The following is a 27,062-nucleotide window of genomic DNA, read 5'->3' as shown; positions in this document are numbered from 1 at the left end:
AATCCTACATGTAACATTTTGTAACCCCAAAATTCGGCAATATTTATTTCTAAGATGCCAGTTGAAAAACAGTAAAAACAGACATGCTCTCTTATGAACTACCGGAGGGCAGAAGTGAGGGAGTCCAGCTGACACGTGAACACGAGTGTGGACTGTGCAGGTCCACGTCTACATGGATATTTTATGGTATTGTAACGTAAATAATTTTCTCTACGGTTTTCTTAACAGTTTTCTTTCCTCTGCCTTACTTTATCGTAAGAATATAGCGTATAGTGTATGTAACATAAAATACATGTTTATCAATTATTTATGTCATCAGCAAGGCTTCCAGTCAACAGTGGGCTATTAGTAGCTAAGTGTTTGAGGAGTCCAAAGTTACAGGCAGATCTCTGACTGTACGGGGCTGTCAGGTGTTGGGTGTCGAGGCCTAGAACCTTTGTGTTATTGAAGGGTCAATTATACAATGTTGTCCTTTCAAAGGCCTGACTTCCCTTTGGAAATACAGGAAACCAAAACAGGCCCTTGATTTAAGAAAGAAATTAGGGACGCTAGGGTGGCTCAGTCAGTTAAGCGTCTGACTTGATTTCAGCTCAGGTCATGATCCCATGGTCATGAAGTCGAGCCCTGCACAGGGCTCCACGCTGGGCAGGAACCTGCTTCAGATTCTCTCCCTCCCTCTCCCTCTTCCCTCCCAACCCCCTCCCAGAAAAAAATTTAGGGGCGCCTGGGTGGCTCAGTCAGTTGAGCACCCTGTCCACCGAGCCCACTGTTGATTTCCGTTCAGGTCACTCTTGATATCGGCTCAGGTCATGGGATTAAGGCCTGCATGGGGCTCTGTGCTGAGTGTGGAGCCTGCTTGGTATTCTCATTTTCTCGCTCTCTCTCTCTCCCTCTGCCCCTCCCCCCCCTTGCATGCTCTCTCTCCCCTCTAAAATAATTTTTTTAACGTTAAATTTTTTTTCATTAAAAATAAAAAGAAAATTAAATCCCTACATGCTCAAACCTGAAATAAATGGACAACGCAACTGAACCATCCATCTTCATCTGTATCATGAATTTCTCGGAATACACATAAGGAGAGGATTTAGACCTTGACAGTAACTAAAGATACGACTAGCAGTAACTAATACACCGGCATATCACTAACGCACCATTACTCAAGTATGACAAAAATACCAGACAGCAATATTAATTTGCATATTCTGTTGCTTTACTTCTACTCTGAAATACTCCAAGCAGAGGTAATATGCAAAATTGAAAATAGCCCCTACTAATACTGAAATTATTCTCTTAATTTGTCCTTTAACATAACCGGTCTGTTAGGCAAAGACTGAGAGTTTTTTAAATTTTATTTATTGATTTTAGGTAATCTGTACACCCAACGTGAGGCTCAAACTCATGACCCCAAGATCAACAGTCACACGTTTACCAACTGAGCCAGCTAAGTGCTCCAAGACTGAGTTTACTCGCTCTAACACACCAGTGACTAAGAGAAATCTTCAGTGTTACAAAATCAACTCCTGTTAGGGATGATGAAAACTGACAAATTTAAAGTGGACAATTCTGGGCGCATGTGGGTGGCTCACTCAGGCGGTTGAGCGTCCAACTTTTGATCCTGGCTCAGGTCATGATCTCACTCATGAGATCGAGCCCCGCTATGTCCACTGAGCCATGGCGGGTGAGCCGCAGGAACTTGAGCGAGGCAACGTGAGAGGCTGAAGGATCCAACGGTCACCTACGACCTGGCCTGCAGAACACCAACAGCTAGGCCTTGGCCTCCAAAGGAGGAGGTGAGAGGTGCAACCAGCTCAGTGACAGTTAATTATTTATTGGGCACCAACTCTACCTATGCCAGACACTGTCCTAAGCATAGGATGTGGACCGTATGAAAAAAACACTTTTTAAAGAAAATAAAAATGTGGTGACAAAAGAATATCCTACGGCACCTGGGTGACTCAAGTCGGTTGAGCATCTGACTCCTGATTTCAGCTCAGGTCATGATCTCATGGTTTCATGGGTTGGAGCCCCAGGTCAGGCTCTGCACTGACAGTGCGGAGCCTGCTTGGGATTCTGTCTCCCTCTCTCCCTCTCTATTCTCTCTCCCTCTACCTGCACTGTCTCTGTCTCTCAAAATAAATAAACTTAAATATATAGATACAGAACAGATATAGATATATATCTCCTACACGCTCCCAGGGGCTCAGGGGTAGGGGTCATACAGACAGAATTAAACAATCAGAATGGCTTCAGACTTCTCAAGAGCAAAACTGGAAGCAAAAGGCAATTAAACAAATGCCTCCAAAGCTCTGAAGGAAAATTATTTCCAATTTCCAATTCCAAAGCCAGCTAAACTCTCCATCAACCATGGGGACAGAATAATAACATTTTCAGACATACAAGGTCTCACAAACTTTTACCTCTCATGCACCATTTCTCAGGCTACAGGAAGATGCGCTCAAGCAAAATGAGAAGTCAAGAAGAAAACATGGAACACAGGGCACAGGGTCCCCCGGGGGGAAGACGGGGCTCTGCACCCACCACCGGACGAGTGCTGGAGACGGCGGGTGAATCAGCGCCAACTTACAAAGGAAATGAAAACAAGATAATTAACTCCTAAGGAAACAAAAGGTCAAATAGGAAAAGCAATCACACAGTTCATTACATAAATCAGCTCTGGCATTTATACGGTCATAAGAATATAAACGGTAAAGACACACCTAAACAAAATTTAAATTCTGCGGGAGCTTATGCAGATGCAAAGGAGGAGCACCTGTGTGGTAAAGCGAAGCAAAGAAAGAGCTCAGTCCCAATTATCTAGAACGGGAAATCAAAAACTGAAAAACCATCAGGGGCGCCTGGCTGGCTCAGTCAGTAGAGCACGGACTCTTGATCTCAAGGCTGTAAGTGTGAGGCCCTCGTTGGGTGCAGAGATTACTTAAAAGTAAAATCTTAAAAAAAAAAAAAATCATCAGACAGCAACATAAGCCTGTTATTTAGAAACAGCAGTAATTATGTAAAAATTGTATTTCACTTAAAAGAAGTGAAAACGGGACCGTTTCACAGGTGGCTGTTAGTTAAGCCTCCAGCTTTGGCCCAAGTCGTGATCTCCCAGTTTGTGGGTTCGAGCCCCATGTCGGGCTCTCTGCTGTCAACGTGGAGCCCACTTCGGATCCTCTGTTTCCCTCTCTTTACCCACCCACCCCTGCTCATGCATTTGCACTCTCTCTCAAAAATAAATACATTTTTTTAATAATTTTAAAATAATAAGTGAAAACGGGTGCCTGGGTGGCTCAGTTAGTTAAGCATCTGACTCTTGATTTCGGCTCAGGGTTAGTGAGATCGAGCCCCAGGTGGGGTCTGCGCTGAGAGCACAGAGCCTGCTTGGGATCCTCTCTCTCTGCCCCTCCCCCATTCACCTCCCCTAATAAATTTTAAAACTTTAAAAAAATGTTTACTGGGGGCTGGGTGGCTCAGTTGGTTAAGTATCTGACTTTAGTTCAGGTCATGATTTCGTGGTTTGTGGGTTCGAGCCCTGCATCGGGCTCTGTACTAAGAGCTCAGAGCCTGGAACCTGCTTCAGATTCTGTGTCTCCCTCTTTCTCCGTTCCTCCCCCGCTCGGGCTCTGTCTCTCTCTCTCTCAAAAATAACATAAACATTATAAAGAAAGAAGAAAGGAAGGGAGGAAGCAGAAGAGAGAGAGAGGAAGAGAGAGAGAGGAAGAGGAAGAGGAAGAGAGAGAGAAAGAGAGAGAGAGAGAGAGGGAAAGAGGAAAAGAAAGAAAGAGATTAAAAATTAAAAAACAACAACAACAACAACAAAAAGTTACTTCTAGGAAGAAGGAAAGGGGGAGCAAGCCAGTGGCAACAACCAACACTTATGAAACTATGTGACTCTGAAACCCACGGGTACCATTCTCACTGCATCACAGCCAGAGTCCCTGTGCTCCCCCTGACTTAAAAGGCAACGGTGCCAGTCCTGACCACCGGCTGCCGTGGTTTGTGCAGGCCTCCCCTGGCCAGGATTACCTCCACTAGACACACCCACTCCAGCTGTCCTTTCGACGCTCATCTGCAGGAAGCACGTCACTAGGGGGGCAGCCCACCCCCAGAGGGGTGGGGAGGGCGAATGTGAAGAGGGATTATAAGGTGTCTGGAGTTCTTCTGTACAGGACAGTGTCTCCTCTCTGCCTCATCCCTCATTTACTTGTTTAATCATCAATGTCAATATGGACAGGAGCGGTTTGTTTTATACTTCAGGTTTTATCTAAAGAATACTCGTTATTACACACACCACGTTATTTATTTTGTGGCTCAAACCGTCTCAGTTTGGGCCAGTGAGAGTTCTGTCAACTGGCTCTCATGTTCTTTTCACATGCTCCTACCCCCCTTTGCTTTTTGAGCACTTCTGCACTTTCTAGCACCACAAGATGTCCCAGGCTCGTCTTGTACTCTCCCTGCCCCAGCCCTAGAATCAGCCATTATCTGAAGGGGCCTTGGTTTGTTTGATGGTAAAATGGTTTCGGAAACCAAAATTGGGCCCGGCGAGCTTCTTCTCAAAACCTGCAAACCCGTCCGACCATGAGGAAAATGTCAGACAAACGCAAGTTGAGAGCTATTCTACAAAATACTGGCCAGTACTTCACAGACCAGGAAAAACGATGGCTACGTGTGATACGGTGTCCTGGATGGGGTTCTGAACAGAACAAGGATATTAGGGGAAAACTAGTAAAATCCAAATAAAATGTGGAGCTTGGTTAAAATTATGTACCAATGCTAGTTCCTTAGTTGCCATTAATGTGCCGTAATAATGTAGAATGTTAACATTAAGAGAAATTGAGTGCGGGCATGCAGGGATTTTGTACTGTCTTCCAACTTTTCTGTCAACAGAAAACTATCCTAAAAAGTTTGTTCTTTAAAAATCTACCTACAAAGAATACAAAAAAGTATGCATGTAACTTTGATAAAGACAAAACCGGGAAAGCATACACGTGCTATGCATAGTAAGAACTCACATCTGTGCAGGATTTTCGTTTCTGGAGTATTTCCATAAGGGTATGGTTTTTGTTTTTTTTAAGTAGGGTTCATTACCAGCGTGGAGCCCAACGCGGGGCTCAAACTCACAATCCTGAGACCAAGACCTGAACTGAGATCAAGAGTCAGACGTTCAACCAACCGAGCCACCCAGGGGCCCCACGTGTATTGTTTTAGAAGGACAAAAGACAAAGTCTGTAAGTGGTTTAGTCAACAATCATTACAATTCCCGCTTACAGATGAGGAGACGGACCGCTGAAGACACGCAGCCCACACTACCCAGAACAGGAACAGAATCCAAGCTCCCTCCACCGCGTTCAGGTGCACCTTTGATTTAGTGACCACACTGCTGTACACGCACGCGTACACACACCACAAGCACCCTGTGCTTCTGCTGGTTCACCCAGAAAACAGACAAGCACCTCTCCGGACTGCCTGGGGTTGCAGGCAAAGGAACATCTCAAACCCTCAAATATAGAAAGGATTTGAAACTTCGGCCACAATAAAAATAGACCAACCTAAGTGAGACAAGAATAGAAATGCTGAATACACTGAATATTTTATAAGACAGAGAAATTAAACCAGAACTGGGTGGACGCTAAAAGCACTTTTTAAAGATTATACTAGATCATACATACTGAATTTTTGTCATACCAAATTATCAATTTTCATGTAATGTTATTTCCCATCTCTACCACCTGATCTTTTCATACATTTATACTCCCTTTATACTTACATGAGATTTATACTGCCTACAGACAATGAGATTATACACGCACATTCTACAAACAGGGAATACAATTTTCAATAGTTTGACAAATTTTAACAAACCTTCCCCCCTCTCAAAAATTAACCAAAAAAAGGGCATCTGGGTAGCTCAGTCGGTTGAGCATCTATCTGACTCTTGATTTTGGATCAAGTCATGATCTCACGGTCCCCCCACTGGGCTCTGCACTGAGCACAGAACCTGCCTGAGATATTCTCTCTCTCTCTCTCTCTCCCCCCCCCCCCGCCCCTCTCCCCTGCTCACACTCTCGAAAGAAAAGAAAGAAAGAAAGAAAGAAAGAAAGAAAGAAAGAAAGAAAGAAAGAAAGAACTAATGTGGTAAAGAAAGTTAAATATATATATATTTAAAAGACGTGTGGAATTAGATCAGTGGTTGCGGTTGCCCAAAATACAGAAAAAATTCACCGAATTGTATACTTTAAAATGATAACTTTTATTTTACGGGACTTAAATTTCAATTTTTTTAAAGAATGTGATAGAAAAAAACGACAGAGTGAAGGACAGCCAAGAAAGAAACATGAATTATTCTGACAGGTTTTTTTTTTTTAATTTTTTAACCTTTATTTATTTTTGAGAGATTGAGAGAGGCAGAGCACAAGCAGGGGAGGGGCACAGAGAGCCGGAGACAGAATCTGAAGCAGGCTCCAGGCTCTGAGCTCTCAGCACAGAGCCCGACGTGGGATTTGAACCCACGAACTGCGAGATCATGACCTGAGCTGAAGTCGGATGTTCAATGGACTGAGCCACCCAGGCGCCCCTGACAGTTTGACTATGAAATGAAGTTCCTAGAAAAACAAAGTCTAGCACAGAAAAAGAAAAATAAGATAGAAGAACAGATAAATGTTTACTTTGCCAATACTGGTAGCAGAACATCACGACCGAGATGTTTTCCCAAGAGATATGTGAGCTGAACCAGTGGGAAACGCAGCCAGCTAGACTCACAGCCCATCTCTCTACACACAACCAGACGCCGGACTGAGCACTAGGCACAGAGAGGGAGAAACGAGAAGCAGCCAGAGAACCTCTAATGAGCCTATACCAAATGACTGAAGTTGTATTCAAGGAAATATTCAGTGCTATGATCTGAATGAATGTCTGTGTCCCGACAAAACTCGTATGTTGAAACCTAACCCCGAAGGTGATGCTATTTTGAGGTGGGTACTTAGGTCATGAGGGTGGAGCCCTAAGGAATGAGATCAGTGCTCGTATAAAAGAGACTCCACAGAGCTCCCTCACCCCTTCCGCCAAGTGGGGACACACAGAAGACAGCCATCTATGCAGCAAAAACCAAACCTCACCAGACCCTGAATCTACCAGCATCATGGTCTTGGAATTCCCAGTCCAGGACAATGAGAAATAAATTCATGGTGTTCATAAGTCCCCCAGATTATGGTATTTTGTTATAGCCACCCAAACAGACCAAGACATTCAGTATCATGGAACTCAAGATTACAGAGTGTGTTGTGCATTAAGTAACACAAGTGTCAAAACTTTAAAATGATTTCGGCTCAGATCATGATCTCATGCATGGTTCATGAGATTGAGCTCTGCACTTTCAGCATGGAGCCTGCCTGGGCTCCCCTCTCTCTCTGTCCCTCCCCAATTCATACACACACACACACACACACACACACACACACACACACACACACTTTTTCTCTCAAAAAAAAAAAAATTTTAAATTAAGTGAAGGACCAATCAGTTCCACCACTGGGTAAATACCCAAGAAAACTGAAAACATGTTTACATAAAAACCTGCACACAAATGGTCCAAAACCAATGCTGGACAAATGTAGAACTTTCACACCAGTAGTTTGGTATTATTCGTAACAGCCAAAATGTGGTCTATCCACACAATGGAGTATTATTTGGCTATAAAAAGGAACAAAATACTGACTCATGCTACAGCATGGTTGGACCTCACAAACATGTACTTAAGTGAATCAAGCTAGACACAAAAGGCCACATATTGCATAATTCCATTTATATGAAATGTCTACAGAGACAGAAGTAGATTCATGGTTGCCAAGGGCTGGAGGGAAAGCAGGGTGGTGACTGACTGCTAATGGGTTCAGGGTTTCTTTCTGGGGTTATAAAAATATTGGAATCAGGGTCACCTGGGTGGCTCAGTCAGCCAAGCGTCTGACTTCCACTCAGGTGATGATCTCATGGTTCGTGGGTTCGAGCCCCACATCAGGCTGTGCTGACAACTCAGAGCTTGGAGCCTACTTAGGTTTCTGGGTCTCCCTGTCTCTCTACCCCTCCCCCCCCTCACACTCTGTCTCTCCCTCTCTCAAAAATGAATAAACATTAAAAACAATATTCTAGGGGCGCCTGGGTGGCTCAGTCAGTTGAGTGTGTGACTTTGGCTCGGGTCATGATCTCATGGTGTGTGGGTTCGAGCCCCACATCATGTCCTGTGCTGACAGCTCAGACCCTGGAGCCTGTTTCAGATTCTGTGTGTGTGTCTCTCTCTGCCCCTCCCCAACTCACGCTCTGACTTTCTCTCTCTCTCAAAAATAAATAAAAACCTTAAAAAAAATTTTTTTTAATATTCTAGAATCAGAAGTTTGTGTGACCCTGTGAATTTTTTCATAATAGAAACATTTCAGTATAATATACCCAGAATTTTTTTTAATTTTTAAAATATTTATTCATTTTTGAGAAAGACACAGAGCACATGCAGGGGAGGGGCAGAAAGAGAGGCAAATACAGAATCCGAAGTGCCCCAAATTTAGTGATTCTTATTTGGGAAAGAGTAGGCAATATGCAGCTGTCTAAAATATATTTATTATAATAATACTGTGTTATATTTAGAAAACAAAATAAGTCAGGACTGTGAGCCTATAAAGGGGTGTATCATTTGTCTTTTTATCTAAAGATGTCAAGGTTGGAAGTTGATTGAAAGACCCTAGGAGGCCTTTTTGGATTTGGCTTAAAATGTGAACCTTAACTGTTATACAAGCTAGGGGAATAACACCTCTCCTCCCCACCGTTTACCCTCTCCTGCCTCCACCAAAAAGAAAAGCAAACATCAGAAAATTCAAGAATCAAGAGTGCCTAGGTGGCTCAGTCAGTTAAGCACCGGATTTTTGGTTTTGGCCCAGGTCATAATGTCACAGTTCACTGGTTCAAGCCCTGCATCAGGCTCTGCGCTGACAGCAAGTAGGCTGCTTGGGTTTCTCTCCTCCTCTGCTCGCTCTCTCTCTCAAAATAATAAATAACTCAAGAATCACTGTTTGTTTTCACATTTTTTTAAGTAATCCGTAGCCTACTGTGGGGGTTGAACTCACAACCCCAAGATCAAGAGTCACATGCTCTTCCAACTGAGCCAGCCAGGCGCCCACTTTCACCTCTTCTGACTCAAGTAATATTCCCCCTTTGATTCTGCACCATATAATTTTTGTCCTGCAACTTCAGAGCCAAAACATAAGTACATTTTTACCTCTAATATTACCATTGGTCACTTTGCTTTTTAGTCACAATAGGTAATGTGTTTTGTTTTTGGAAGTCACTAAATAAACTGAAGAGGACTTGAGATTTTAGTTGTTTAACAAAGGGGAACATAGGATAAAAATAGTGAAAAGCGAAGTTTTCTATGATTTCTTGACAAAGCTAAATAGATTAGGTTCCAAAGTGGGGTTCTGTGTTTTATTTTCTTTGGTACGTATCATTAACTGAAGGAAAAAAAAAAATTCTGGGGCAGCTGGGTGGCTCAGTCAGTTAAGCGTCTGACTTTGGCTCAGGTCATGATCTCATGGTTCGTGAGTTCAAGTCCCACAAAAGGTTCAAGCACCTCTGTGCTGACAGCATGGAGCCTGCTTTGGATCCTGTCGCCCCCCCCCCCCCCGCCCCTCCCCTACTCTCTCTTTCTCAAAAATAAACATTAAAAAAAAAAAAAAAAAAGAGTCACTAAATTCCACTCAAGGGAGGATATGCTCCATCAGGAACCTCCTAATGAGAAACTTCATCTCTGGGCCATGAACTGACAGAGACAGCTGAGAGAGACAATTCCAGAGCTTGCCACAAACCCATTACAAAATGGAAATTTTATGGACTCATCATATTCTTCTTGTATACTGTACCTCCTCCAATCTAATCTTCCTCAAACCTAACCTAACTTAATCTAATCCTTTCGGGGTGCCTGGGTGGCTCAGTCAGTTGAGCATCCAACTTCGGCTCAGGTCATGATCTCACAGTTGATGGGTTCAAGCCCCGCATCGGGCTCTGTGCTGACAGGTCAGAGCCTGGACCCTGCTTCGGATTCTGTGTCTCCCTCGCTCTCTGCCCCTCCCCCACTAGCACTCTGCCTCTCTCTCTTTGTCTCAAAAATAAACATTAAAAAAAATTTAATCTAATCCTTTCATCTCTTCTTCTAAACTTAAATCACAAGAATAAGCTGAATGAATGAATTGTGCTGGCCTAAAAAATCACAAAAATCTGTGAAGTGGATGTTTCAATACTAACGACTCCAAGACGTTGTAACGTCTAGGAATTTGTTTCCATCTTAAAACTATAAACCACTGGATAAAACTGGAGGCATGCATCTGCCTCTTCGATGAATCTATCGATGTGCTTGCAGAATTCGAGACACGAAGGCAGTCAGAACTCCCTGGGTTCTTTCCCCACAGCCATGCTCAAAAAAGTCAACTGTGGTTCTGTTCTGAAATCAGTCCACCTCTAAGTACACAGATCTTCTAACTCCACAATAACCTAACCACACCACTATGTGAAGTGTGCACATACCCCAGTGTGCACACTGGCTTTGCCTGTCAATGACCAGACAGCACCTAAAGAAAGAGTTTTACAAGAAGGCTGTGTCCCCCACTAGCTGGTCAGGGGCCCACCCCACTGCCAAGCAGGGCTCCTGGCCACAGATGGGCAGTGCATTAGGTCATTCCATTTGCCATGAGACATCTCTTCAGATGCAAATTTTAAGCATGACAAACCACAGAAAAGGGTACTACATGAAAATATAGGAGAACACGCTTTTTCCTAAATCAAGAATGAGTAAGCCCAAATGATGCAGATGTCTCTATTACAAGTCTTTGAACAAACAAAAAGGAAAAACAGCTTCATCGGACCGTGTGACTAAGAGAATACAAAAAAACAGGGTGTTATGGGAGCCTGGGTGAAAAAAAATAGAGCATTCATGATGTGGTTAAAAAACAGCATTTTTATTTCAAAATGAAACAGGACAGGGGCACCTGGGTGGCTCAGTCAGCTGTGTCCAACTCTTGATTTTGGATCAGGTCATGATCTCACAGTTCATGAGTTTGAGCCCCGCGTAGGATTCTGCACTGACAGCAAGGAGCCTGCTTGCGATTCTCCCTCTCTCCCTCTTGCCACTCCTCTGCTCACGCTCCTGCACACATACTTTCTGTCTGTCTCTCTCTAAAATAATTAAAAAAAAAAAAAAACTTTTTTTTAACATCTATTTTTGAGAGAAAGAGACAGAGCATGAGCAGGAGAGGGGCAGAGAGAGAGGGAGACACAAAATTGGAAGCAGACTCCAGGTTCTATACTGTCAGCACAGAGCCCAACGCGGGGCTTGAACTCACTAGCAGTGCGATCATGATCTGAGCTGAAGTCGGACACTTAACTGACTGAGCCACCCAAGGCGCCCCTCTAAAATAATTTAAAAAAAAAAATTTTTTTTTTTTACATTTATTTTGAGAGAGTGCACGCAAGCAAGGGAAGGGCAGAGAGAGAAAGGAAGAGAGAGAATCCTAAGCAGGCTCCACAATGTCTGCAGGGAGTCCAACGTGGGGCTTGATCCCACAATCCATGAGATCATGACCTGAGCCAAAATCAAGAGTCAGACACTGACTGAGCCACCGAGGCGCACCCACAATTAAAAGATTTTTAAGAGGCATCTGGCTGGCTCAGTCCATGAAGCATGAGACTCTTGATCTCGGGGTTGTGAGTTTGAGCCCCACGTTGGTGTAGAGATTATTTAAAAATCAAATCAGGGGGCACCTGGGTGGCTTAGTCGGTTAAGCGTCCGACTTCGGCTCAGGTCATGATCTCACGGTCCGTGAGTTCGAGCCCCACATCGGGCTCTGTGCTGACAGCTCAGAGCCTGGAGCCTGCTTCAGATTCTGTGTCTCCCTCTCTCTCTGACCCTCCCCAATTCATGCTCTGTCTCTCTCTGTCTCAAAAATAAACATTAAAAAAAAATTTTTTTTAAATAAAAAATAAAAATAAAAATCAAATCAGGGTGCCTGGGTGGCTCAGTCGGTTGAGCGTCCAACTTCAGCTCAGGTCATGATCTTGCAGTTCATGGGTTTGAGCCCCGCGATGGGCTCTGTGCTGACAGCTCAGAGCCTGGAGCCTGCTTCGGATTCTGTGTCTCCTTCTCTCTCTGTTCTTCCCTTGCTCATGCTCTGTCTCTCTCTCAAAAATAAATAAAGATTAAAAAACAATTTTTTTAATCAAATCAAATCTTTAAAAAAATATATATTTGGGGGTACCTCGGTGGCTCAGTTGGGTAAGTAATCTGACTCGATTTTGGCTCGGGTCATGATTTCACGGTTTGTGAGTTTCAGCCCCACCATCAGGCTCTGGGCTGACAATGCGGAGCCTGCTTGGGATTCTCTCTCTCCCTCTCTCTCTGCCCCTCCCCTGCTTACATTCTCCCTCTCTCTCAAGATTAATAAATAAACTTAAGAAAAAAAAAGTTTTCAAAAAAATTTTAAATAAAAAAATACATATGTATTTTATTCAGTTCCCTAGGGAGAAAGGAAATGGGAAGATAGACAACTTACTTATACCTCACATCTTTCATTTTCCAGAAAAAGCATACATCTTTTAATGATTTAAAAGCAGTTAAAACAACAGAAAGCAAGAACCATACAAGAAAAAAATTGACAAAGTAGAATTCATCAAAATTTAAAATTAGTGGTTATTAAAGGCACAGTCAAAAAGCATACAGTTAAGTCCTAGACTGGGAAAAAATAATTGCAACGTATACATCTGGCAAAAAGACTCATACTCAATACGTAAGGAATTATTATTCTCAATAATAAAAACACAACCTTTCTACACAGATAAGACTCAACAGACATGTCATAAAAGCAGGTACCTATGAATAAGTGCCCATCATCAGTCATCAGGGAATGCTCACAAAGCCCCTAACAAGGTGCCACTACACATCCACTAGACTGTGGAAATAAAGACAAGTGATAGCAAAGGCCAGAGAGGACGCAGAGAACGAGAACACTCACACACTGCTGGTCCAAGCGTAAACTGTACAAGCACTTTGGGTCTGTTTCTTTAAAAGTTAATCATACAGCTATGCTACGAGCAATTCCACTCCTTATTTATCCAAAAGAAACGAAAACGTTATGTCCACATGGTCTCACACAGGAAAGAGCACCCCCCCCCCCGCCCCGGCCATGTGCATCTGGAGGAAAATGGCTAAACTATGTGTGGTACACATCCATACAACAGAACATTACTCAGGAACAGAAAGGAACCACCCACTGACACAGGCAACAACACAGACGAATTCCAAAAATGGTATGCTGGAAGAAGCTGGCTGCAAAATACATATATTGTATAATCTCATTTACGTGAAATTCTAGAATAGGAAGAACCTGTGTTTATAAAAATCAGACCAGTGGGGTACCTGGGTGGCTCAGTCGGTTAAGTGTCAGATCCCGATTTTGGCTCACACCATGATCTCAGTTTCATGGGTTTGAGCCGCACATCAGGCTCTGCACACCGACAGCATGGAGTCTGCTTAGGATTCTCCCTCACTCCCTCTCTGCCCCTCCCCCACTCGCTCTCTCAAAATAAATGAACTTTTTAAAAAAATAATAAAGTAGTCAAATTCACTGAATCAGAAAGAACTGTGTTTGAAGGTGGGGAGGTCAGGGATGGAAAGCTGTTATTTAACGGCCGTAGAATTTTAGTTTTGCAAGATGAAAATGTTCTAGACATCAGTTGCACAACAATGTAAATATAGTTAATTTTTTACCATATCTGTAAAAGAATAGAAATTAACTGGGGCGCCTGGGTGGCTCAGTCGGTTGAGCGGCCAACTTCAGCTCAGGTCATGATCTCGCGGTCCGTGAGTTCGAGCCCCGCGTCGGGCTCTGTGCTGACCGCTCAGAGCCTGGAGCCTGTTTCGGATTCTGTGTCTCCCTCTCTCTCTGACCCTCCCCCGTTCATGCTCTGCCTCTGTCTCAAAAATAAACGTTAAAAAAATAAATAAATAAAAAAAAAAAAAGAAATTAACATTTTCCCCCTGTTTGGTCAGTACTACAAATCCTTTTAAAGCAGGCAGAATAAGGGGGGCCTGGGTGGCTCAGTCGGTTGAGCGTCCGACTTTGGCTCAGGTCATGATCTCACAGTTGACGAATTCGAGGCCTGCGTCGGGCCCTGTGCTGATGGCTCGGAGCCTGGAGCCTGCCTTGGATTCTGTGTCTCCCTCTCTCTCTGCCCCTCCCCTGCTCATGCTCTGTCTCTCTTCGTCTCAAAAATAAATAAACATTAAAAAAAAAAAAAAAAAAGCAGGCAGAATAAGTGCACTTAAGGAAAAACAGCCCACCTGGATTCACCATAAAAAGGAAGGCCTGACAAGCAGCTTTTAACTGGTCACCTACTCCACACCAGACTCTGTGGAGAACACAAACACTACAATGCCAATGTGGTGGCTGAAACGGTACACATTAGCCAGAGACCCCAAGGAGTCACCACGGACACTGCATCACTTGGGCTTCCGAAATGGAACTGGCCAAGGAGTTCCCTGGTGAAGGCAACTGCAGCCTAGCATTACTGTGATTCCTGACAGCAAAGTGACTCAAAGCTTGAAGTGTACAAGCAAAAATACCTGAATTAGAGGCCTGACTTCACAGCTGCGCACCTCTGGTTTGAGTAACTCGCCCTCTCTGACCCTCAGTTCCCTCCACAGTAGAATGGAGAGGAGTACTACTGCACCAATTTTAACTGGTTTGGGGTTAACGTCACTATTATCAGTTTTATTAGTAGTGGTATAGGGAACTTCAGAGAGGCTGGGACATAAATATACACCTTATACAATCAAGGAACAATCCAAGGCTTAAACTTAAGTAACTGGGATATTTTAGAACCAAGGAAGTAACTTATACTTTACATATGCACTTCACTCAACTTAAAATGCTTGTTCTATTGATATTAACCCACCTGCTTTATTTTTTAAGTATGGACATCATACCAAGCATATTTAAAAAAATTGTTTTTACATTTATTTATTTTTGAGAGACAGAGTGCAAGCAGGGAGGGGCAGAGAGAGAAGGAGACAGAGAACCCGAAGGAGGCTCCAGGCTCTGAGCTGTCAGCAAAGGGCCTGACAAGGGGCTCGAACCCACCACCAACTGTGAGATCACGACCTGGGCCGAAGTCAGATGCTCAACATACTGAGCCACCCAGGCACCCCCAAGCATATTTAAAAGCACAGATCCAAACTGCTTTCATCTGCCTTCAAAATTTAGTTAAAACATAGTATTGTAATAACTTTGTATGTTGACAGATGATAAGTACACTTATCATGGTGAGCATTTTGTACTGTCTCTAACCATCAAATCACTATGTTGTTCACCTGAAACTAATACTGTACGTCAACTATACTTCAATTAAAATGAGTTAATTGTTGGGGGTGTCTGGGTGGCTCAGTCGATTAAATGTCCCACTCTTGGTTTCGGCTCAGGTCATGATCTCAGTTTGTGAGTTCGAGCCCTGCATCAGGCTCTGTGCTGATGGTGTGGAGCCTGCTTGAGATTCTCTCTCTCCCTCTCTCTGCACCTCCCCCATTCACGCTGTGTGTGTGTCTCTCTCTCAAAATACGTAAGTTTAAAAAAAAATAAATGAAAAAAAAGTGAATTTTTAAAAATAGCTAAGACTGGGGTGCCTGCATTGGCTCAGTCAGTTAAGTATCTGACTTGGCTCAGGTCATGATCTTACAGTTCGTGGGTTGGAGCCTGGATCAGGCTCTGTGCTGACAGCTCAAGGCCTGGAGCCTGCTTTGGATTCTCTCTTGCTCGCGCGCGCTCTCTCTCTCTCTCTCTCTCTCTCTCTCTCTCTGCATCCCCCCCCCCCCCCACACACACACACTCGTTGGTCTCTCTCTCAAAAATAAACATTTTTTAAAATTGGGGGGAGGGGCTCCTGGGTGGCTCAGTCAGTTAAGCGTCTGATTCTTGATTTCAGTTCAGGTCATAATCTCACGGTTCGTGAGTTTGAGCCCTGTGTTGGGCTCTGCGATGACAGCTTGGAGCCTGTTTGGGATTCTGTCTCCACCCCCCCCGCCCCTCCCCCACTCACCCTCTCTCAAAAATAAACATTAAAAAAAATTTTTTTAATAGTTGAGACAAAAATAAAATCTGAATTCATTTTGACAGAAGAGTATATTAATTGGGAGACTTCAGGGCAGAAAGACACAAGGATGCCCTGGGAGACAGCATGCAGATCATTTCTGAATTAGCACACCTGCCTTAGGAGGTAATATTCTCAGGAAAAATTCGAAAGGTCGCTGATAACCTGCTAGAAGCCACATCAGTAGCTCTGTCTATCCAAATCTTCCTTGACTTCTTAGCCACCTGGACGTCGACCTCCTCTGCCACCTATCTTAGGGTCAACTCCACAGTGTCTACAAGCGTCAGAAGCTCCCAGAGAGGTCATTACAGACACCACCACTGGCTTTCAACGAGACGATAAGGTCTTCCAAACCTCTGACTGCAGCCTAAATATTTGTCTTGAACTCCAAACCTGAATCTCCAACTGCCCGCCATCCACTTGGGCACCCCACAAACACTTCAGATTTAACCTATCCAAAACCAAGCTTACCACCTCGTCCTCCTCTCATTTTCCCCATCTTGGTGGGTATTACCAGCCAGTGAGCCTCCCGTTAGTGACAAGGAAGTAATTCTAGATGCATTCCTTCAATAAACGTTTATTAAGCGCTGATAAAAATCCCTGCCCTCATGGAGATCGTGGACATGAAGTGAAAGGGACGGACAATAAACGAAGAAATTAAATACAATGAAAGCATACCGTAACAATGACAGAAGTGCTGAGGAACATGGGGAAGTGGGGACACGGGGACATACGGAAGAGCAGGCTCGGCAGGAGCCGGGGTGTGCTTCAGTGAGGGCAAGAGTCGGAATGTGAAGGAAAGGCATGGGGGCAGAGTGCTCTCAGGACTCGGTGGAGGAGTGACCCGATCCAACGCCCGCCCCTGCAGCTCGCTCTGGCTGCGAACACTGCCACTCCATGCCTTCCGGATCGCAGTCCGACTCTTACTGGTCTGCTCACTCCCAAGTCAGGGCCCCTGGAACCCTTGAAGCCATCTCTAGTCCATTTGTATCACTGTTCCTACTGTCGCGGCCCCAATTCAGGAGCTCTCAGTCCGCATGTGGGGCTAAAAGCTTCCCATCGAGTCTCACCTTGGTTCAAATCACCTGCCACCCTACCCACGCTTTCTAAAGTGTCACCACGCTCTCAAGAATCCCCCAATCCTCCTTCCTGCTTTCCTTCTCTCATCTTCCCTTTCCACTCCTGCCCTCCCCAACTTCACTCCCCTCTACTGCAGTGCCGCCTCAGGGCCTGTGTCCTCCAGAACGGCCACTACCAATCCCTGGCATTTGGTACTTTTGAGTCTCATATCCAGAATCACCTTCTCAGGACACTCAGCACAGCATTTAACCTAATCTGCAGTACCCATCAGTTTTCCTCTGTCTCCACACCAGACTGAACTCCAAGAGAACAGTCTCTATTTCCCCAACTACTTAGCACAGCACTTGCCATTCAGTTGGGTTATTTTTTGTTTTTTTAAGTTTATTTGTTTTTGAGAGAGAAAACAGAGAGACAGAAAGAGGGAGAGACAGAGGATCCAAAGCAGGCTCTGAGCTGTGAGCAGAGCCTGATGCGGGGCTCAAACTCCCCAACTGCAAGATCATGACCTGAGCCAAAGTCGGAAGTTTAACCAACTGAGCCACTCAGGTGTCACTCAGCTGGTTCGTGATAGACATTTAAGAACAAGCTTTCGGGGCGCCTGGGTGGCTCAGACGGTTGAGCATCCAACTTTGGCTCAGGTCATGATCTCACAGTTCTTGAGTTCGAGTCCCGTGTCAGGCTCTGTGCTGACAGCTCGGAGCCTGGAGCCTGCTTTGGATTCCGTGACTTCGTCTCTCTCTTCTCCTACCCTGCTTGTGCCCTGTGTGTGTGTGTCTCTCTCTCTCAAAAATAAACATTAAAAAAAATTTTTTAATACAAATTAAAAAAAAAAAAAAATCAACTCTTGGTTTGATTTAAAAAAACAAAAGACCAAGCTTTCATCATTTACCATGCTAATCATTTTCATTCTATGTCCTGAAATTTGACACTTAAAACTGGCCTGTACTTGTGTTGAGGGTATTACTGATGACTGTTACATAAAGTCCTGGTTTCTTATCATATTCCACTTATGTTTCCATGTTATATGAATCTTACAAATTAATCAACTTTTATAGTCCCACATGGAAAGTTACACATCGGCTTACCTATTTTTCAACGTTACAGAACACGCTTAAGAACGTATAATTTTTTAATGTACAATTTTAAGTAACTACAGTTAACGTTTTATTTATTTTAAAATACTTACGATACTATACGCCCCTCCCCAGTGGCATTTTCTCTCTTCTTCCTGCAGGTACTGTCTTGATTCCCATGCATGTCTTTCTAGCTTAACTATGTGTTGTCTAGCGTTTTTAGAAGGCGCTCGAAAGCAAAGCGAATGAGCCAGGTCACAGTGAAGTTACCACCCGGGGTCTCCCACACCCTCAGCAACATCACAGGGCTGCCAAGGCTCCACTGCATCATGATGTTGCATTCTCTGATGACCTGGAGAAACTGGCTCTTAAGACTGCTTCCCACGTGTAATTCCCCACAATCTGAAATTAATATTTAGTCTCGTTGTATTCCTAAACATATTTAAGAAACAGAACGACGAATCAAATTTCGCACCCCCAAGAAGGCTTGCTGCCAATCCCTGAAAGAAGTGAATTCAGTAATAAGACCAAGAGACTTAAGAAGGTTTCCCAAATTCCTAATGGGTTTTTCACTGAACTATTACAACGTATTCTGAGCTAATCATTCGGACCAATGGCTTAGTCATGCTGTACCCAAAAAAAAAAAAAAAAAAAAGGCCTTAGAATTTAATGCAAAGACTCAAAGAACTGCCCTTTTACATACCAGTTTAAATAGCGTATTTCAAATGGTCTCTTCTCACACTTTTTAAAAACATTTTTGCAAGTACTCCTTATTAAACGTGTAACATGTAAAATCGTAGTGTGTTTTTGAATGACAAAACAACAAGGAGCAACAATTCGATCACAAAATCACCTGGAGCTACAAACGTCACGTTATAAAACCATCCAACCCACCAGGCACCAATTTTACTTCCTTCGTGTTTCATTTTAGCTTCTGTTTTGTTGTTGTTGTTTAAGGAAAGAGGCGCACCATACTTGACAACAGCGTAAGTATTCCAAGACCAGGGCCGCTGCAAGTTTCGCCCAAGAGCAACGCCAGCCCAGGTGAACACGGTGCAAGAAACAGACCCTGCACGCTTCCGACCCGCCCGGCAGCCCTTCGCCGGTGAGCATGACAGGCGCGTCCGCCCAGGGCGGTGCCGCCGGAGAGGGCGGGGGCCGGAAGGAAGAGGGAGGATTCGGACAAAGCCAGCCGGGCCGGCCGCCCCTCCCCGCGCGCCGCGTTCCCGGGGGCGGCCCTATCCCCCTGTCGCGCGGCTCCGGGGGTCCGCAGCTGTTCCCCGGGGCCGCCGCCCCCGCCCGCCCGCCCGCCCGCAGCCCGGGCCGGGGATGCGCACAGGGGGACGTACACGGGGAGGGGCCGGGACCTGCACTGGAGACCGAGACGGGGAAGGGGCTGTGGCCGGGGATGAAGTCTCGGCGGGGGCGGGCACGGGACGTGGATGAAGACCCAGGGCCGCGGCGCCGAGAAGGGACCGGGCACGGACGACAAGTGGACGGGGATGAGGAGCCGGGCGGGGCTGGGCCCGGGAAGAGGAGCCGAAGGGGATGTGGATGAGGGCGTGGGACCGAGGACCGCGGTCCCGGGAGGGGACATGGGTGAGGAGGGGGGTGCGGCCGGGCTGCGGACCTGAAGGGGACCGCGGACTCACCGTGCTGCTCCCGCGGGGCCGCGCGCTCGCGCTGTCAGCACCGGGAGGTCGCGGGGCGCGTGCGCGGAGCAGGAATGCGCGGGGCCCTCCGCCTCGGCTGCCTCAGGAGCGGCGCCGCGGTCACGAGCGAGGGGCGCTGGCGCGGCCGCCCCGCAGCATCCTCGGCCGCCCGCGAGCGCTGTCCCCCGCGGCTCCTCCCCGTAGCCGCCGCCCTGCGCCCGCCGGCTCCAGCTCTGCTCCGGCTCCGCCGCTCCCGCCGCCGAAAATGGCGTCTCGGCGTCCCTCCCCCGACTCGGCGCTCCCGCCCCACAATGCTGCGCGCCGCCCGTGACGTCACTCGCCCGCTGCCGGGGGGCGGGGCGAGGCGGGGCGAGGCGCTGCCTGGGAAACTGAGGCCCGCGCGCGGCCGGGGTCCCGGCCCACGCGCTAGAGGAGGGCGCTGGGGCGCTGCGCCACCGCCCGAGACCACTGCGCGCCCGACGGCTGCCCCAGCCTGCGCCCCGGCCCTGCCCTCCTGCTCTCCCGTATCCGGAATGATGTTCACTGTGTGCCATGCCCCTTATTCACGCGTTTTATGTGCGCGTTTTCAATCGCTCTGGAACCCACAAGGAGGGGGCCAAAGGAAGGGGTCCCCAGCTCCTCCAAAGGATCCTGAGGAGCTAGGCTAAGCCACGAGGCCTCTCTTTCTTCTCCAGGGAAATCTAGTCTTTGGTCAACGTGCTGACCCTCCCCATCTTATTGTTCCTTCGCCCTAGTGTCGTCGGATCCTCAAGAATTAGAGCTCAAGCGGAGTTTCCAGGCGCTCCCCTCAGCCACAAAGGCCTCGCACAAATTGCCCCTCTAGTGCCTGGCGAGGGCAGACGTGCCACCTCCTGCTGCTGCACCCCTCCCCCACCCCCCAACAGCAGCCTTCACCAGCCCACACCCCTGGCCGCAGTGCCACGACCTCCAGCCCCCGCCTGAAGGGCAGTACTTCCAGGTCAGAGAGCGCTCCTGGGCCTCATACTGCTGCATCGCCAGCTATGCAGGCCTGACTCAGCAGTCGGGCCCGGAGGACGCATGCTGATTCAGTGGGCAAGGCTCAGCTTTCTTTGCCTGCCACCAGCTTGGGAGAACTACCGCCCCCCCCCCCCCCCACCAGATGCCTGCGGCTGTCCCAAGTGCGGGGGCCCTGTGGCAGTATTAACCAGGAGGTGTTCCTACACAACACACTTGCTTTTGAACTGCTGTGCTCTAAAGATGTATCAGCCCAGCACCAGCAGCCTTTTTAACCCTGGAATTACACAGTCACTAGGGAAGTTAAGTGCTCCCAGGTTCTCACAGGGAGGTCCAATTACTTCAGTATCATATAAATGCAAAGATCAGCTTAAAAGGGGCGAGGGAGAGGCAGTGCGTCAAACCTTTCCACACTCCCTGAGTGATTTGGCCACACTGCTGTAACCAAAGTGCTCTCGAGAAAAGAGAAACAGAAGAGAGAAACAAACAGGCTGAGCGAAGCTCCTTTCTCTGTAAATCTGGGCTTAGTGATTGTTCGCTCCATCACCCAGAAATCTGAGATGCTTAATGTCCTCTTCTAATGAGTGGCCAAGATCCTACCTCCTTAATATTGCTTTCGTCCCTCCCCTCTCCGTCCCCACTCCTGCCACTCTGTTGAGGCTTTATCATCACGCTCTTTTATCCTTTGGACAATTATCTGTTGAGCTGTGGTGATCCCACTGTAAGAGCCAAGGTGCGCTGGTAAACAGAATAGATAAGATACTTGCTCTTGCTCATACAGTGCTATGCGGAGAAAAATAAGGTAATGACAAGGTGGTGGAGTGAACTCTCACACAGGCAAGTGAGCTGAGACCTAACTGACAGGAAGAAGCCAACTGAGCAAAAGGCAAAGGTCCTGAGGCAGGAATGAGTCCGGAGTGTTGGGGAAAGAGAGAAAAGGCCAATTCATCCACCACACCCACAGATCCCTGTGCTCTCCCCTTTTACTGCAGCTAAGGCCCTGCAGGCTCCCTGGCTTGCTTACTGATTCCCAGACAAGGATTAACTCAGCTTTAGGAATCAGAAGGGAGCAGCTCTGCCCTTCCTATGTGGGCACTAGCAGAGGTGAGGAGAGCCCTTGTGGTGGAAAAGCCTCAGCAAGGCTACCCAGGGGCACCACATCCATGATCTGTCCTTAACCACAAACCTAGAGGACCAGGGCCCTGGGAAGCACACACCTATCTGCACAAGGCTTGCTGGCCTCCAGCATCCCTGTGGCCACCAGCTTGCTGGGCTAGCCAGGGTCCCAGGACATTAGCCAGGGTCCTGGAGGGTGAGGCTGTGTTCAATGGGGGCAGCGGGGGGACCTTTGGAGCAGGCTCTCTCCCTGCTCCCTTAAGTGCTCTTCCATTCTGAACATAGGCAGCCTGTGTGGGTGAGCCACCTCCTCCTCCTCCTCCTCTTTGCCTGTCTGTCTCCTGCTTTCCCCAAAGTAGATGCCTTGTGCTCTGCCTTCCTCTATTTCCGCCTCCTTCCCCACCTTCTCTAACCATTCGCTTCCCTGTTCTGAAACCTCAGAGATCAACAGGCAGCCTGGAGATCTATCTAAACAAAGGCTGGGGCTCGTGTGAAGACTTGGAGGCAACCTACAGGACCCAGATGAAGCCAAGACTGAAGTCCCTTGGTCAAGGAAAAGAGAATGTGAGAATGGGGTGCCTGGGTGGCTCAGTCTGTTAAGCATCATGATCAGGTCACGATCTCACGATTTTCTACATCGAGCCCCGCATCTGGTTCTGTGCTGGAAGCACAAAGCCTGCTTGGGATTCTCTCTCTCCCTCTCTCTCTGCCCCTCCTTTGTATGTGCTCTGTCTCTCTCTCTCTCAAAATAAATAAATAAACATTTTTTTAAAAAAGCAAAAAAAGTAAGAGCGAAAACATCCAATGCCAACCTCCTGCAGATGGCCAGCACCTGGGAGTCAGAGGGAAATCAGGAACATACAGTCTCGTACTCGCTTCATTCCTGATACTTATTGAGAACTACTGGTGTCAGGTGTGAGGCTGGGTGGTGGGAGAACAGACACCCCTACACTGGCAGACAGCCTGTGGAGCTGAGACAGAAGGCCCAGGTCAGGTTTCGAGCGGGGAAGCCCTATGTCCCTCAAGGGTCAGGGGCTTCCTGGACGAGGGGTATTCATGTGGCAGGTGGTAAGGATAAAGCAGATGAGTCCAAGTGGTGGAACTGTAGGGAGAAAAAACAGTGCCCAACAGAGAACGCGCACGCGCGCGCGCGCCCGCGCCCACACACACACACACACACACACACACACACACACACACACACACACAGAGTGATTTGTCTCCATTGGAGAATGGAGAGGGCTCCCATCTTTTTTCAAAAGCATTCATCTTTTCACTATAACTGTCTGTGGATGTCTCCGTCCAGGAGCTGCCCTTTGCGGTAGATTTCCCGAGGGGTGTGCAGTCCCGGGGCCAGCCCCAGTCCATTAGTGTCTAAAGAGGAGAGGGAGGGAAGGGGCGGAAGGGAGGGAAGAGGAACCGGAAGCCTGCCTTTGGCGGCGTAGCGGCGCTGAGAAGCGATCCTGGGTCGTGGGTCCTCAGGTCAGGAGGGGGCGACCTGTCCGGGTCGTCCTGGCCAAAGACAGGCCCACGCACCCTCGGAGGGACAGGCAGGGAGGAGGGTAAGCACAGGCCGTGTGGCCTGTACCGCCCCCTTCGCGCCAGCCCAGCTGTGCTTCCTCCGCAACACCCCACGCAATCCCGCGGCCGCGCCTCCGCCCCACCCCAGCCTGGGCACCGCCCCCCGACCTGGGCGCCTCCCCCACACCCCCTTCAGCCTGGGCGCCCCTCCTCAAGCCCCCTCCAGTGTGGGCGCCACCGCCTTGCCCCTCCAGCCTGGGCACTGCCCCCCTACACCCCTGACCTGGGCGCTTCCGCCACGCCCCCTTCAGCCTGGGCGCCACCCCCCACATCCCTTCAGTTTGGACGCCACTGCCTTCCCCTCCCACCTGGGCACCGCCCCCCACGCCCCCTCCAGCCTGGGCACCGCCCCCCCCGCCCCCAACCAGCCTAGGCACCGCCCCCCACGTCACCTCCAGCTACCATCCCGTCTTAGAGAGGCTTCGGGACGGCGGCCTGGCATCTGGACCGGAACCCAGGGCCGGGGTCTACTGGTGCTCGGCGGCCCTGCTCTCCGCCCAGGCCACGCCCCCCATGGTCTGCGGCTTCGGTTCTGAGAACCACCTTTATCAGATTTGCAGGGTGTTTTTTTCCTTGAGGAGCTCGAGCTGCTGACCTTAAGCTGCAGGGACCGCCCCTCAATCCGAGGAACACCGCGGCACTTTGGGCACTTTGGGCGGACAGAGCAGGATGGGGAGTGGGCAGCTCCATCAGCCTCTCTCTCTCTCTCTCTCTCTCTCTCTCTCTCTCTCTCACACACACACACACACACACACACACACACACACACTGCCGGGAAAGTTGGGCCTGGGTCCTGTTCGGCGAAGCCAGACTGCCACCTGATCCAGGCCCGCAGCATTCCTGACAAGCCCCCTCCCACCCGTGCACTGGGCCAGCCTGTTTCCCGAGTAGAGCTGAAGTGAGGCTGCCCAGTTCCCGGCCTCAGCCTCCAGAAAGCCGGGATGATTTCGCTTCTGTGCTTTGGGGACCCCTACACTGCCCCCGCGAGAAGACCAGCTGCCCCGCGGAAAGGCCCAGCCACCCCAGTGCCCTGAGCCTGCGTCCAGCCAGCCAGCCAGCCGTCCGGCCGGGCCAGAAGGGAAACTATCCTGGATGGTCCAGCCCCTCCCACAGCCACGTGTGGGGCCCAGGATGTCTCCACGTGCAGACATGATGCTCAAACACAGGCAGGAAGGGCAACTGAGTCTCTGCTGGAGAAAGCACCGCGGCCGTGTGTGGGTGCATACACACCACTCACTATTGACCCCAAACGTGCCTCTGAGCCGGAGCCCTAACATTCCCAGGCCCAGGAGACTATCCGACTACACACCCTCTCCATGAACTGCCGGACGTAGGAGATAAAGTGCTGGACCTCCCACAATATGTGGCCTGGAAGCCTGACCTGTTTTATGTGGCTGTCTACAAAGCGCAATGCCAGAAACCGGAAGAGGGGAGGGCAGCTGTTATTGAAACACTTGCAGTGTAGTTTGATGGATAGGAAGATAGAAATAAGCTCTGGTGGGGGTGGGCGGGGTTGCAACTGGCTGGCTTGGCGGGCGGAGCACACGACCCTTGATCTCAGGCCCCACAGTTGGGTATTGAGATTGCTTAAAAATAAAATATTGGGGCGGCTGGCTGTCTCAGTCGGTTAAGTGTCCAGCTCTTGATTTGGGCTCAGGTCATGATCTCGAGGTTCGTGGGATCAAGCTCTGTGACAGGCTCTGCACTGATAGCACAGAACCTGCCTGGGATTCTCCATCCCCTCCCCCCCAAAATAAGTACACTTAAAAAAAAAACAAAATCTTAGAAAGAGAGAAGAAGAAAAGAAAAAAAAGAAAGGAAAGGAAAAGAGAAGAGAAGAGAAGAAAAAGAAAAGAAAAAAGAAAAGAAAGCACTGGGGACCTGGAATTAGGCACATGTCATGGAAAACAAATTCTCCCTGGGAATCTGCCCATTTTATTATGAAAATACTCAAACATGCAGGAAAAAATGTATGGTGAAGACCACATACCCACCACCTGGATTGTACAATTAACATTTTGCTCTATTTATCTCCCGTCTCTCCATTTAACCAAACCTCTCTCTCCAGCCCCCTAGACACTGGCATGCGTATCATTAATGGTGTTCGATATTTGTGTTTTCAGGGGGAATTTACACAATGTGAAATGCACACGTCTGAAGGACACCATCTAGGCACTCCAATCAATGTTTATATGTGTAATGGAACCTCTATCAAGAAATGGAATGTTGACCCCACAAAATTCCCTCGTGCCCCTTCTCAGTCCCCCAAGCACTGTTCTGTTGCTTTGTTTCGTTTACTATAGTTTACTTTGGCTCTAGTGTGTTATATAAATAGAATCATACAGTATCTGCCTTTCGTGTCTGGCACCTTTCACCCAACTGGCAGTTTTTACACTCACCCAGGTTGATTGCCGCTCCCCTGTGGATGAGACCTTGGGCTGCCTCCACTCTGGTTGATAGGAATAAAGCTGACCTGAGCTCTCTTGCACGTCTCTGGGAAACGCAGACTTTTCTTTTCTCCGGTGAATACCCAGGAATGGAACTGCTAGGCTATAGGGTAGGTGTATGTTTAGCTTCATCAGAACCTTGTAGACCTTTTTCCTAAGCAGTTGACCACTTTCTGCCCCAGCGGCAATGGAGAAGCACTCACGCATGGCAATTGCTGTACAGACATCCTTGAGACAGTCTGCCGCGAGGGACGGTCAATGCCTCCGCTCACTAGGCTCCCAAGCCAGCAAGAGTGGGAGAGGCGTGGAGAGGCGACGCTCAGCCACACCCACACCCGTAGGGGCACCACACCTGGATTACAGAGGGGCCCTGGGAGGCGGCAAGGGACATAGTTCCTCAGTGGCAGCCCGGCCCCCAAGGCGCAAATTTCCTTCATAAGACATCCTGTAAACCAAGGATTCTGCTGTTAAAAAAATGATTTAAAATGTTGGCCTATGTGCTCCAAATATGCAGCAAGAGATGTGGTGGAGACTGGGGAGGACGCACAGCCACCATCTTTGGAGAAAAGACAAATAACTGGCGAGTGGCCTTAGGAGGGGCCCTCCAGCAGGGACGGCTCAAATTTGACACTCCTGTGGCAGGTTCCACTTCCCAGAAGTGGTCACGCCAGCCAGTATCTCCCATACCACACATTCTCCTTACAGTGAGATTGTGACACTCCTCCCGTGAAGAGCTGCAGTCTCTGTCCCCTTCCTTTGAATCTGGGTAAGCCTGTGACACAGTGGAAGTGACACTATGTGACTTCAGAAGACAGGCCTTAAAAGGTGATATTGCCTCCCCCTGGTTCTCTTGGGAAGCTCACTGTTGGAACCCAGCTGCCATGCTGCTGGGGGAAGCCCAAGCAGCCACATGGGGAGGCCACACAGAGAGCACTTGTGCAGAT

At 48.0% G+C, this 27,062-nt stretch overlaps 1 protein-coding gene and 1 long non-coding RNA gene across 10 annotated transcripts in view; one reads left to right on the top strand and one right to left on the bottom strand.

The window, feature by feature from the left end:
- The window catches only part of KLC1 (kinesin light chain 1), a 66,415-nt gene extending 46,150 nt beyond the window's left edge, over positions 1-20,265 (bottom strand). For 7 of the 9 annotated variants that reach the window (XM_019434134.2, XM_019434135.2, XM_053889874.1 and 4 more), the window contains exon 1: positions 19,979-20,264. The gene's annotated coding sequence lies outside the window, so the exon portion shown is untranslated. Of the gene's footprint in view, positions 1-19,978 lie in introns of all 9 variants that reach the window. The other 2 variants (XR_008417382.1, XM_019434133.2) reach the window with 1 other exon arrangement.
- A 3,251-nt stretch (positions 20,266-23,516) lies between these two features.
- Positions 23,517-26,163, top strand: LOC109257843 (uncharacterized). Its single transcript, XR_002076116.2, has 2 exons — positions 23,517-23,652; positions 25,795-26,163. It is a non-coding gene; the product is annotated as an uncharacterized LOC109257843 (long non-coding RNA).
- Positions 26,164-27,062: the final 899 nt, after the last annotated feature.

Source organism: Panthera pardus, unplaced genomic scaffold (assembly GCF_024362965.1).
Source record: "Panthera pardus isolate Hobbes unplaced genomic scaffold, ASM2436296v1 HiC_scaffold_24, whole genome shotgun sequence".
Classification (NCBI taxonomy): Eukaryota; Metazoa; Chordata; class Mammalia; order Carnivora; family Felidae; genus Panthera; species Panthera pardus.
The sequence above is the reverse complement of the archived record's forward strand: the minus strand, read 5'-3'. Positions and strand labels throughout refer to the sequence as shown.